The 11532-nt window shown below is 37.1% G+C and overlaps 1 non-coding gene across 1 annotated transcript; it reads left to right on the top strand.

Moving 5' to 3' along the window:
- Positions 1-1333: 1333 nt before the first annotated feature.
- Positions 1334-1440, top strand: LOC145607155 (small nucleolar RNA R71). Its single transcript, XR_014105512.1, has one exon. It is a non-coding gene; the product is annotated as a small nucleolar RNA R71 (small nucleolar RNA).
- The last annotated feature ends 10092 nt before the right edge of the window (positions 1441-11532 follow it).

The raw sequence follows: 11532 nt of genomic DNA, 5'->3' as shown, positions 1-11532 counted from the left end.
AGCACCCAAATCACATAATGCATTATCAATTAAGAGATTACCAATATGACAAGGGATAGAAAAACTACCCGGATCTTTTAACTTAGGCGGAGACTTATTTTAAAGTACGGCACTACACTCTGCAGTGAAAGCTACTGTCTCTACCTCACTAATAGACCTTTTTCTCGTCAAAATTTCTTTCATAAATTTTGCATATGAGGGGATTTGTGTGATCAATTCAGTAAAGGGAACTGTTACCTTCAAATCCTTAACCACCTCCAGGAACTTACCAAACTGCTTATCCAAGTTTGTCTTCAATTGACGATTGGGGAAAGGAAGTTTGATAATAGGCTTTTGAGCATTCTTCTCTTTGTCTGGAGTAGCCACCTTCTCTGGAGTTTTACCCTGCAATGTAGAATTAGATGTGTTAGTTTTATCCTCTAGCCCTGCAGGGCTAGCAACTACATTGTTTGGTTTAATGGAATCAAGATTAGCATTATTTAATAAAATAGGTTCATCAACTCTGGGCATAGAGGGCCCTTCATAGTTTGAACCACTCCTTAGAGTAATTGCAAATGCTTGATCCGTAGGCCTAGTCGGCTGCGCCGGCAGGGCTCCCTGTTGGCGTGCTTGTAGAGTAGCGGAGAGTTGCGCAATTTGACTATCTACAATTTTATTATGCGCTAAAATTTGATCAATTGTCGCATCTCTGCTCTCCATGTGCTTTTGCATATTGACCAACATTGCTCTAATTTCCCCCAAAGAAGGGTCGGAAGATGAGGGGGGTTGTTGTGGTTGATTCTTCTGGCTAGCATTGGGATGATAATATTTCTGCTGCTGTTGCTGTGGCACCTGTGGTTCTTGTGGTGGTGGATTTTGAATATTAGTGCTCCGGTAGGAAAGGTATGGATGATTCCGATATCCAGGATTGTAAGTGTTGGAGTATGGGTTATTCTGCCTATAAGCTTGGAAGGCATTAACTTGCTCCACGGAACTCCTGCAATCCTGCTCCCAATGACCTACAATACCACAGTTTTCACAAAAAGCCTCATTAGAATTATTATTAATCGCAGAAACATTAGCTACATTAGCAGTGCTCAGATTATCTAATTTTTGGCAAATAGAGGTCAGTTGAGCTTGCAAAAAGGATATAGAGTCGACACTATGTTTCCCCTTATTAGCAAATCCTCTGGGATTCCCATATTGGGAATTGTGTATCGCCATATCTTCAATAACCTGACCTGCATCATCAACATTAAGATTCATAAATCTCCCACTAGCTGCAGAGTCTAAAATTATTCTAGAAGAATTTCCAATGCCGTTATAAAAGGCTTGGATTAACTGCCATTGTGCTAAATTATGGTGAGGGCATTCTCTTTGTAAGTCCTTAAACCTCTCCCAAGCCTCATATAAAGACTCATCGGCTTCTTGGGCAAAGTTCTGAATCGCACTTCGTAGTACTGCTGTTCTCTCTGCAGGATAATACTTGTTATAGAAATTCAAAACAAGAGTTTCCCAGTTAGTTATACCAAGTGTAGTTCTATTTAAGCCATTAAACCACAATTTAGCTTTTTCAGTTAAAGAAAAGGGAAAGAGAATCTCCCTGATTTGGTCTTGAGTGACCCCGGCTTGCCTTATGGTATTGCAATATTGACAATAGTCGGCAATGTGAAGATTCGGGTCTTCACCCTTGGCTCCACTGAATTGCTTCCTCTCTATCATCGTTATAAATTGGGGTTTGATTTCGAATTGAACCCCATTAAGAGCCGGAGTAGGGGTGAGATGTGGAAAATCCGTGAGCTTTGGTTGTGAATAATCACTAAGCTTCTTTGGAGCCGCCATCTCTGATTCTGTGTCTGATGATGCCTCTAAATCGCTAGAATCAGTTGGAGGATCGCGGTGATTATTGTTGTTATCACCAGAATCCGCCAGGATTTGCTTGTAGAAGTTTTTCTGTCTATGGAAGGAACGTTCGATCTCAGGATCGAATGGGATATAACCTGATCTGGAACACCTGGGCATAAACAAAAACTAGAAGCAAATATGAGATTTGTCTCAGAGAACTAACGCTCTCTGAGACAAAAGGGAAAATAATCTAGACTACAAAAATAATCAGAAATAAAAATAAAACCGATTCCCCGGCAACGGCGCCAAATTTTGACAGGGTAAAGTCGTATCCCCTAATAAAAAATAAATACCTAAATCACTAACTAAGGTAGATAGGGAAGTAGGGTCGATCTCCACAGGGAAACAAGTCTTTTTACTTCCAATTAATTATTATAATCTAAATTATTTAAGTAACCAATATTTATAATTAAGTATGAGACTAAACTACAAAGAATAAGAGTAGGGAGAAAACAATATATAAAGGGATCTAGGGTATAGGTTCACTAATAAATAATACTCCAGGGTAAAACATAGTAATCAATCATTAACATTGCATAAATAACATGATTAACAGGCTCTCGCAATTTATTAATCAACATAGATCTAACAGGCTCTCGCAATTTACTAGATCTAAGTCCTCATTGAAAATAGCCTTTAATATCAAATTAACATCTGCTCGATTCATCAATTTAATATTGCTATACTTTTACAAGCCGCAATTGTAAAACATTAAAACAATCCAATAAGAAATTATCATGCAATACCAATAATCAATAATAGTCAATCATCAATGCATCAATTAACCAGATTGTAAAGGGCTCTCGCTACTTATTACAATCACACAATTAATTTACCGGTATTAAATCTCATCTCACGAATCTTGACTTAGCCATTTATAAATTAACTTGCCTATTGAAACTAGACCTAAACATTAATTCTCATCTCTCGATTCTTGAATCAATATTGTCAAACTCATGCATAAAAGATAGGCCTAATCTAGTCACAGAGCATTAAATCAATCAATAGGAAATTAATCTAGCATTGATAATTAACAACAATAATTTACCCCTTCATATTATTTATTAGATCCCCATAAACCCTAGAAATTAAACTACTCACACATATTAAAAACTAAACTAATCAAAATAATAAAATAACTCATGATCAAAGGAATAAAATAATAACTAAGATTAAGGGAAGAGAAATCGTTACCAAAATAAATCTGGAATTAAAAGAAAGAATTAAGAACAAAGGTTTAGAGAGAGTTTAAGAGAGAGAAAACTAAGTAGAGAGAGAAAGTCTAAGAGAGAGGAGATAAGGGAAGAAGAAGTGGTACTAAAATCGTATTACGGAGGAGTATTTATACTCCGTACAAAAATCCTAAACTAAAACAAATTAAAACGACGCTAATCGTCTCCTAAATATACACGCGCCCGATCGGGCGAGGCACCGCCCGATCGGGCGCGCCATTTTTCACCTGTAATAGCAATCTCAGGCCCGGCCGGGCGCGTCACCGGGTGCTCCTCCCGCCCGGCCGGGCGCGCCTCCGGGTGCCAGCCTTTTTGGCCGGGCGGCTCATTTGGGCCAATATTTGGACTTCGATTGGGCTCCAATTCTTCGGGCCAATCTGGGTTTCCTCTTTGGGTCTTGAATACTCGGTCCAAACGCCCCGGTATCACCTCTACCGAGCCCTTAATCACCGGTTCGATGTCTCTAACCGGCCCTGGGCTATAAACTCTTGTCGTGCTTTTCCAATGCTCGTGATTGCTCCTAAATATCTCGGGAAAATACTCCAAAAGCATAAATCCCTGCAAAAGTCAATCAAATCTACGAAAACACTAGAAAACACCAATTAGTAATAAAAGTGGCTCTAAAGAGCCAAAAACACTACTAATTACGACCAAGGGACGGGGGTAAAATACTATATAAAACGGACACATCAGTGACATGCTAGAGTTTGTTATTAATCTTGTTAGTATCATGCCTAGGATCTTGCTATTATTATGCTTTAACATGATTTATGATAATTAATAATGATTATGATTATTTTTATGATTCATGATTATGGTTATGAATATTATTATTATAATAATTGTTATAATTATTGTTATGATGATTATTTTTAAGTTTGATTATTATTTTTACAATTATTATTATGTTGCTTGATTATTATTGTTATTGTTTGATCACACCTTTTATGCATGCTTAAAGGGAATTTGGTACTTGTAATCACGCTTAATAAGATAATTAATAATCTTGTTTAGGGTTAATATGATTATAATTTAAGTGATCGCCAATAATAGTTCTATTTGTGCATTAATATTCAACAAACATAGATTAAACAGGTTTAGGGTTAATCCTATTGATTGCATGTTAGTCAGAAAGCGCACATGAATACGATCTGAATAAAGTAGAGGCCTATTATTAGGGCAGGTTCAATCTCTTTTAGGTTCGATTTGTACCTTCATCCCCGAACCCTATTTGGTTCAAGACCTTATGGAGTTGACGATCTCATGGATCGTTAAGGGGTGTAACCTTCACCTCGTGAACGGTTTACAAGTTCCTAAAACTTGTTGGCGACTCTTTTTCTCTATCTTCTTTCCTTTTGGATGCCACCGTACTTTAGTGTATGATCACAGTGGGGTTCAAGCTTGGGGATTAACGCTTGAAATATTCCCTATAATAGGTATGGGAACTTATTATGTGGTTGGCATGGGTTGTGTTGAAACGGGAGGTTGCATTCTCCCGGATCTTGTGAGCACGTCTATCGATGAATCTTCTTCAACCCAAAAATCGTCCATGGCCTATGACACCGAAGGTGGAGGTCCTACCATGTCTTTTAAGTAGACGTCTTCTTCATCACTATCCCAAACTCCATTAAAACTTGCATCCTCTTCTTGTGGAACTTGGACTAGTTTCTTTTCATCAATCATTTTCTGAATTAAATCCTTGAATTTAAAACAGTTTTCGATAGTGTTACTCCCTGATTGATGATACTGATAGTAATATTTAACTGTCCTTTTCAATGATTCAAATGGTCTCGATTCGAGAGGTTTGATCTCGCCACTCTCGGAGAGCATTTCGAACATTTGTATATATGGGATCCCAATTGGAGTGTAGAGTCTATTACTCTTCTTGGGTTTTTTGATGACTTGTAAAGGAAAATGTTTTGCCTCGCAAGCCGTTCCCATGGGTGTGAACTCTCTCTTTGGTTCATTTTTCGGGAGTGGAACCTAGTCATATTTCTTCTGAAGTTCCTTTATAGCCTTGAGAGTTTCACGTAGCAAGTGTGATCCTTCCATCATAGACAGTGTGAGCGATTGTATGTCCTTTTTGCTTGCTAGTTCTAGAAGGTTATCCATGGCGTCGAAAAAGATCTCCTCCTCTTCTTCGATGGCATGGATTTCTTTAACAGGTTTGATGAGAGACAAGGGGTCAACCTCGTTTTCCTCATCAGAGATAGCCAAGGAATGAGCGAGAGGCGCATTATCAATACTTGGCTTCTTACTGACAGGGGGCAATGGCAGCTTGTTGTTGTTAATTAAGTCTTGGATAGCTTCTTTAAGCTTCCAACAGTTCTCGGTAAGATGACCCCTACCTTGGTGATACTTGCAGTGTGCATTGGGGTTCCAGTTAGCCGACCTCTTTTCGAGTGGTGGGTCCCCAAATGGTCCAATAGGGGTTATCAGACCTTTTGCATTTAATCGATCAAATGTGGTGTCATAACTCATGCCAATAGGAGTAAAGTTCCTCCTAAATGGTTTCTTTTGTCCTTGATTATTCATAGCAAGGACTTCACCTAGGTTAAAAGTGCTAACATTGTTTGAGTGGGTGTTTTTTGGAAGAAGAAGGATTGTCGTTCCTCTTGCCTTTCCAGCCACTGTTAGAGTTATTGTTGGCAGCTTTCAACTTAGCCAGGTCGTCTTCAATATTGATTCCTATGTCGTAGACGGCCTTGAAGGTATGGAGATTATTTTGATACATGAGATGCTTGGAGTATTTTTCTTGAAGGTTTTTGATGAATAACCTTACAGACTCTTTTTCACTCGGCACCTCAATCATCTTAGCTGAGGTTTCTCTCCATTTGTTAAAGAAGGAGGTGAAGCCTTCGTTCTCCTTCTGCTTGAGGATTTCTAGTTCCCTATGGTCAGTCTCAACTTTAATATTGCATTTGTATCTATCAACGAAAGCGTTTGCTATGGACTTCCAGGTGGAATTTTTTTCTTTCTCGAGAGAAAAGAACCATTGCTGGCAAACGGTCTCGAGAGATAGTGAGAACAGAGAGGGGAAAACCTTCTTGTCGATACCCTTACTACTCATTATTGTTTCGAAGGCTCTCAAATGAAAATAAGGGTTATCGGTTGCTTTGAATTTCGGGATGTCGTTGGCATTGAACTTCTGCGGAAGAAGATCTTTGTCCACCGAGACCCCTTGTGAACTAATCCCTTGAAACTTGTAGTCGCTAGATAGCTTGCTTAGACTCTCTTGCATAAGGTCCATCTGTTGTTGTTTCACGGGATCATCGATCTTAAGGGTTAGGAGCTTTAGTGCCTCGGTCACGGCAACTAGTTGGTTCCTGAGCTCATTGACTTCTTCTTGTGTTGCCATTACTGTCCTAGCTTTCCTCTTACGAGCAATGGGTTTGTCGAAAAGTTGGAATTGAACGAAAAGATTGTCTTTGATTAACCGCCCTTCCTTTCTTGACCACGCGCTGTAATTAAAACCATTTGTGTTTTAATTACTTGACTCAAATCGACCTTGACTTTACGGTTTTAAAGAGGAAAAATAAAAAATAAAAAATAGGTGCATATTTTTGGCAAGAATAATGTGTATATTTTTAGGAACCAAGTATGGTATTTAAATTGGAGGATTAATATCCGACTTACCCCCCTAAAAAAATGACGGAAAAAACGCGCATACAAGACTCTCTTAGACATGGTCAAAGTATGTGTATTGGTGTGTGCGTTGAGTGTAAGTGACATGTTTGGACTCTTGTGTAAGACCATGGGACTTAGTGCCTAGACTCAATTAATGACTTAACAAAGTATTATTGATAGTAAAATTTAACCGAATTAATTAGCAAACTGGTTAATTTGACACAAAGTGATGACTCGATCAATAATCCGAACTGTCGTCAAAACGACAGGACTGGCGCCTCTCTTTGCAATGTAGCGCCAGACGACAGAACTGTCGCCAGGCGCCACACTCCACATAGTGGCGCTACAGTTCAAACTTTGGCGCCATTGCTGGAGCTTCAATCTGAAACTGTTTTCAGTGTTATTAATCAACAGGGGTATGCCTAAAGTCGTACTAGGTCAATTCTGGCTAAAATATTAGACTTTATTTACTCAAATTAATTAATTAATTAATTAGGCAAAGTTCTTTTAGTCATTAACTTATTTAATCTTAACACAAGTCAAACAAACGGTTAAGAAAAACATATACCATATGCACAACAAATAATGCACAATTAGTCAAGTAGGCACGATATGATGCAATGAGTTTGCAAACTAACCATGGATCTAGTTCTCTAAAGTTCAGGATATGGGTTAGTCAATAGAGGGTCCATGGTTAATTGTCCGGATGCACCGCGCGGAAGCCTAACCGTGAAGGGTTGGCGCGAGTGGATGGGACACCGCGAGTTTTAGAAAAAACTCGCTTCCATGGTTTGGTGAATTCAACATTCTCGGATGTACCCTTTGTTGCTCAGAGCGTTCAATCAGGTAGATGGAGCATGAATTCCTAGAGGGTTATGTCCATATGTAGAACACATATGGGTTTCAGAAAAGTTTGTAAGAATCACTTTACCTTAATGCAATTTTTAGTTCTTGATTTCATTTGTGTTGTTAATTGCTCAAATTTGACTAAGTTTTGATTGATTTTAGCTTGTTTGATATTATAATGATGATTTCATTGACTAGTTTAGTTTTGATTGCAATTTCCATGGATTGTGAGTAGTTAGCTTGCTAGGGTGATGGTGAAACATATATGATGTGATGAATTGATGTGAATTGGGGGATCTTGATGGAGTTGATGATGTGATTAAATTGGTTGTTTGATTATGTGCATGTGTGCTTTAATTGAAGAGTGGCTAACTTTGATTGATGCACTAGATTGCATTGTAGGTTCCCATTGATACGGACCATTGATTTGTGTCCTACATTTGTCAATTGAGGGGATTTGTGAGGTTCCTAGTTAGTGTCTCTCGTAGTTGGCGCTAGTTCGACCTATAGGAAATTAGCCTCACTCTCTCTTGATTGCATAATTGACCTTCCCTCGCATTACTCGACTTAGTCAACTTCCTATCCCAATTTGCTATGTTGATTGCTAATATATATGGATCCTAACCCTAGTGTTTCATTATATTGATTTCTATTGCTTGCTTGTTTTTCTTAGTTGCTTAGATTACACACACCTACCCCCTTGACTTCGAGATAGCATGACTTAGACAATAGTAGTTGGCTCCCATTCCCTTGGGTTCGATCCTTGACTTGTCGTTATACTTGTATGAAGGTGTGTCGAGAGTTTACAAATTTTGTTTTGACATAGGAAAGTTAGTCCAACGACCTAGCTTCCACCTAAGGTCACTGTACTTTGGTAAGTGGCACCCGTGTTTTTCAACCCTAATGGCATTAGCATGTAACAATAAGTGCCCTATGGCGTTATGAATGTAGTTGTAGGGAATATTTCAAGCCATCCCACACTTGAGCCCCAGTGTAATCATACACTTAAGTATGGTGGCGTCCAAAGGGAAGGAAGCTAGAGTAAAAGAGTAGCCAACAAGTTTTAGGAACTTGTAAACCGTTCACAGGGTGAAGGTTACACCCCTTAACGATCCAGGAGATCGTTAACTCCAATAGGTATGAAACCGTGACTGGAAGTTCGGGGATGAAAGTACAAATCCAACCTAAAAGAGATTGAACCTGCCATAAAAATAGGCCTCTACTTTATTCTTCTCGTATTCTTGTGCGCTTTCTGACTAACATGCAATCATTAGATTAACCTTAAACTTGTTTAATCTATGTTGGTTGAATTTAATGCACAAATAAATCTATTATTGGCGATCAATTGAATTAACCATATTAGCCCTAAACAAGATTATTAATTATCTTATTAAGCGTGATTACAAGTACAAATTTTCCTTAAAGATACATAAAAGGCGTGATCAAGCAATAACAATAAACAATATCAAGCAACATAATAACCATAATAACAACAATAATAATCATAATTATCATCATCATAATCATAATTAAAATAATCATATTAAAGCATAATATTATTAGCAAAATCCTAGGCATGATACTAACAAGATTAATAACAAACCCTAGCATGTAACTAAACATTAAAGATCAAAGCTTTATCCCTAACACGATACTAACATGATATTAGGAAAGAAATAAGAAGCATCATAATAAGCATACTTGATATTAGAAATTTTAGTTAACCCTAACATGATACTAGGAAGCAATAAAGACATCCTAACATGATACCAGGAATTAATAAAATAATCTAAGCATGATTTCTATATCAAAAGATCAATAAAAACAATTAAAGTACTTACTTCGATGCCTCGTACCTCTTTCTAATAACAAAATACACACGTTAGTAACTTCAAGGAAAATATAAATCAAAACAATTAAATTAAATAATAATTGAAATATAGATTTGGGACCAAACCCTCATAAATATCAAACATTTCACGTCTAGGGAGAAGGCAACTTCGAACTTGGCTAGTAGTGTCTAGAGCAAATGTATGTTGAATTTTGTAAAAGGGAAGGTTTAGAAAAATAATAGAGAGAGAAGGAAAGCTTCTAGCTTTTAGAGAGAGAAAGATGATGATTGTAGATGTAGATGATTTGAAAACAGGGAGATACGACCCTTATTTATAGGAAAAGTAGCACGGTATCGAAGAAAAAAGTTTGCATCCTATTCGGAATAAAAGACCTTCTGTCGCCAACAACAGGAGTCAGCGCTAGACGACAAGCTCGTCGCCAGGCAACATACCTGTTGTTTGGCGCTGGTCCAAAAGTTCAAATAAGTCATATAATATGTCGTTGAAAATATCTTGAAGTCTACTTTCCAACCTAACTAGAATCAGATTAAAATCTTTTGTAGATAAAAAAGATATGGCCGAAATAGTGGAAGGGTGTCAGTTTTGGTTAGAGTTTCGTATTCCATTCATATCTTTTTCGTTATAGCTCGGAATTAATATTATAATATATCATTGGAAATATAATTTCAGTATCTATCCAGCCATATAAGATTTGGATTTAGGTTATGAGGCACAAAAATAATATCTGACTGTCTTTGAACATCTTTAAATTCGAATAGAATTAGGATTTAAAAAAAAGGAAAGTTATATTCAATTTCAAAACTCTTTGATTTTATCTTTTCAAAAAGGATAATTAAGATCTTTTAGAAACTCATAGAAGCTTCTAATAAATCCTAATTAGTTTAGGAATGGGATTAAACCGTTGGACCCTCCACATGATCATTGGGCCATAGGTAAAATCCGGTTTGAGCCCAGTTTTGTATTTTGGCCATAACTTCCTCATTATTCATCGGAATTGGACTTATAATATATTGTTGGAAAGGCTTTTTCAAAACCCATCCAAATACACTATTATTGAACCCATATCATGGACCAAACTAAACTGGAATGCATGTTTATCATAAATAGGGTAAGAAAAGAAATATTTTCAAAAACAGAAAGAAGAGATATTTTAATAAAAACAACCACATCACTAGACTTTTCACATTTTCACCTCATTTGATAATCAAATGACATGAAAGGTATTCATAACTGGGTTTTGTTTTGGGGAGACATATTTGGGTGTCTACAGTAGTCTTTTCCATATCTTCCTCAGCCATGAGAATTTGGTTGTACCCCACGTATCCATCCATAAACTAGAGAATTGAAGCGCATGATTTGTTGTATTATCTACCAAAATGTTGATATGTGGTAAAGGAAAGTCATCCTTTGGAATTGCCTTATTTAGATCTCTATATTCGACACACATTCTTACCCTTTCATCCTTCTTTGGAACTGGTACCACATTTGCAACCCAATTTGGGTATTTGGATACCCTGATAAAACATGCAGTAATTTGTTTTTGAGCTTCTTCTTTTATTTTAAGAGCTATGTTGGGTTTCATTCGACGTAACTTTTGTTTTACAAGTTTCATTCCTGGAATTAGTGGTATTGTGTGTTGATCTATTTAATATTTATTCCTGGCATATCTTCATATGACCAAGCAAATACATCGATAAATTCTTTTAGTAGATTGATTAAACCGGTTCTCTCTTCTTTAGTAAGAGTTAGTCCGATTTTAAATTCTTTTTTATGTTTAGATCTTTGGAAATATCCAATGTTTCAGTGTCTTCTATTATTGGTGTTTTGTTCTCAAGTATTTCCACTACTTTAATTATCTCTTTGTTACTTTCATTGTTAGTTAAGTAATGCTTGTCATCTTGATTTAAGGAATGACACGAGGAGTAAGCGAAAGAAGACGTGTTATTAAATTATGAAACCATTACATTAAATAAAGAAATGTTCGTCGGGACTTCACTACTAATTATCCTAGGAGAAGACGCTAAAGTTAAAGAGCTAGGGAGAGGTGATATATCTAAAGATTGTGAAGACTCTATGGGGGAAGACTCAGA

Source organism: Chenopodium album, chromosome 2 (genome assembly GCF_948465745.1).
Source record: "Chenopodium album chromosome 2, dcCheAlbu1.1, whole genome shotgun sequence".
Lineage (NCBI taxonomy): Eukaryota > Viridiplantae > Streptophyta > Magnoliopsida > Caryophyllales > Amaranthaceae > Chenopodium > Chenopodium album.
Note: the sequence above shows the minus strand (reverse complement) of the source record. Positions and strands in the feature narration are given on the sequence as shown.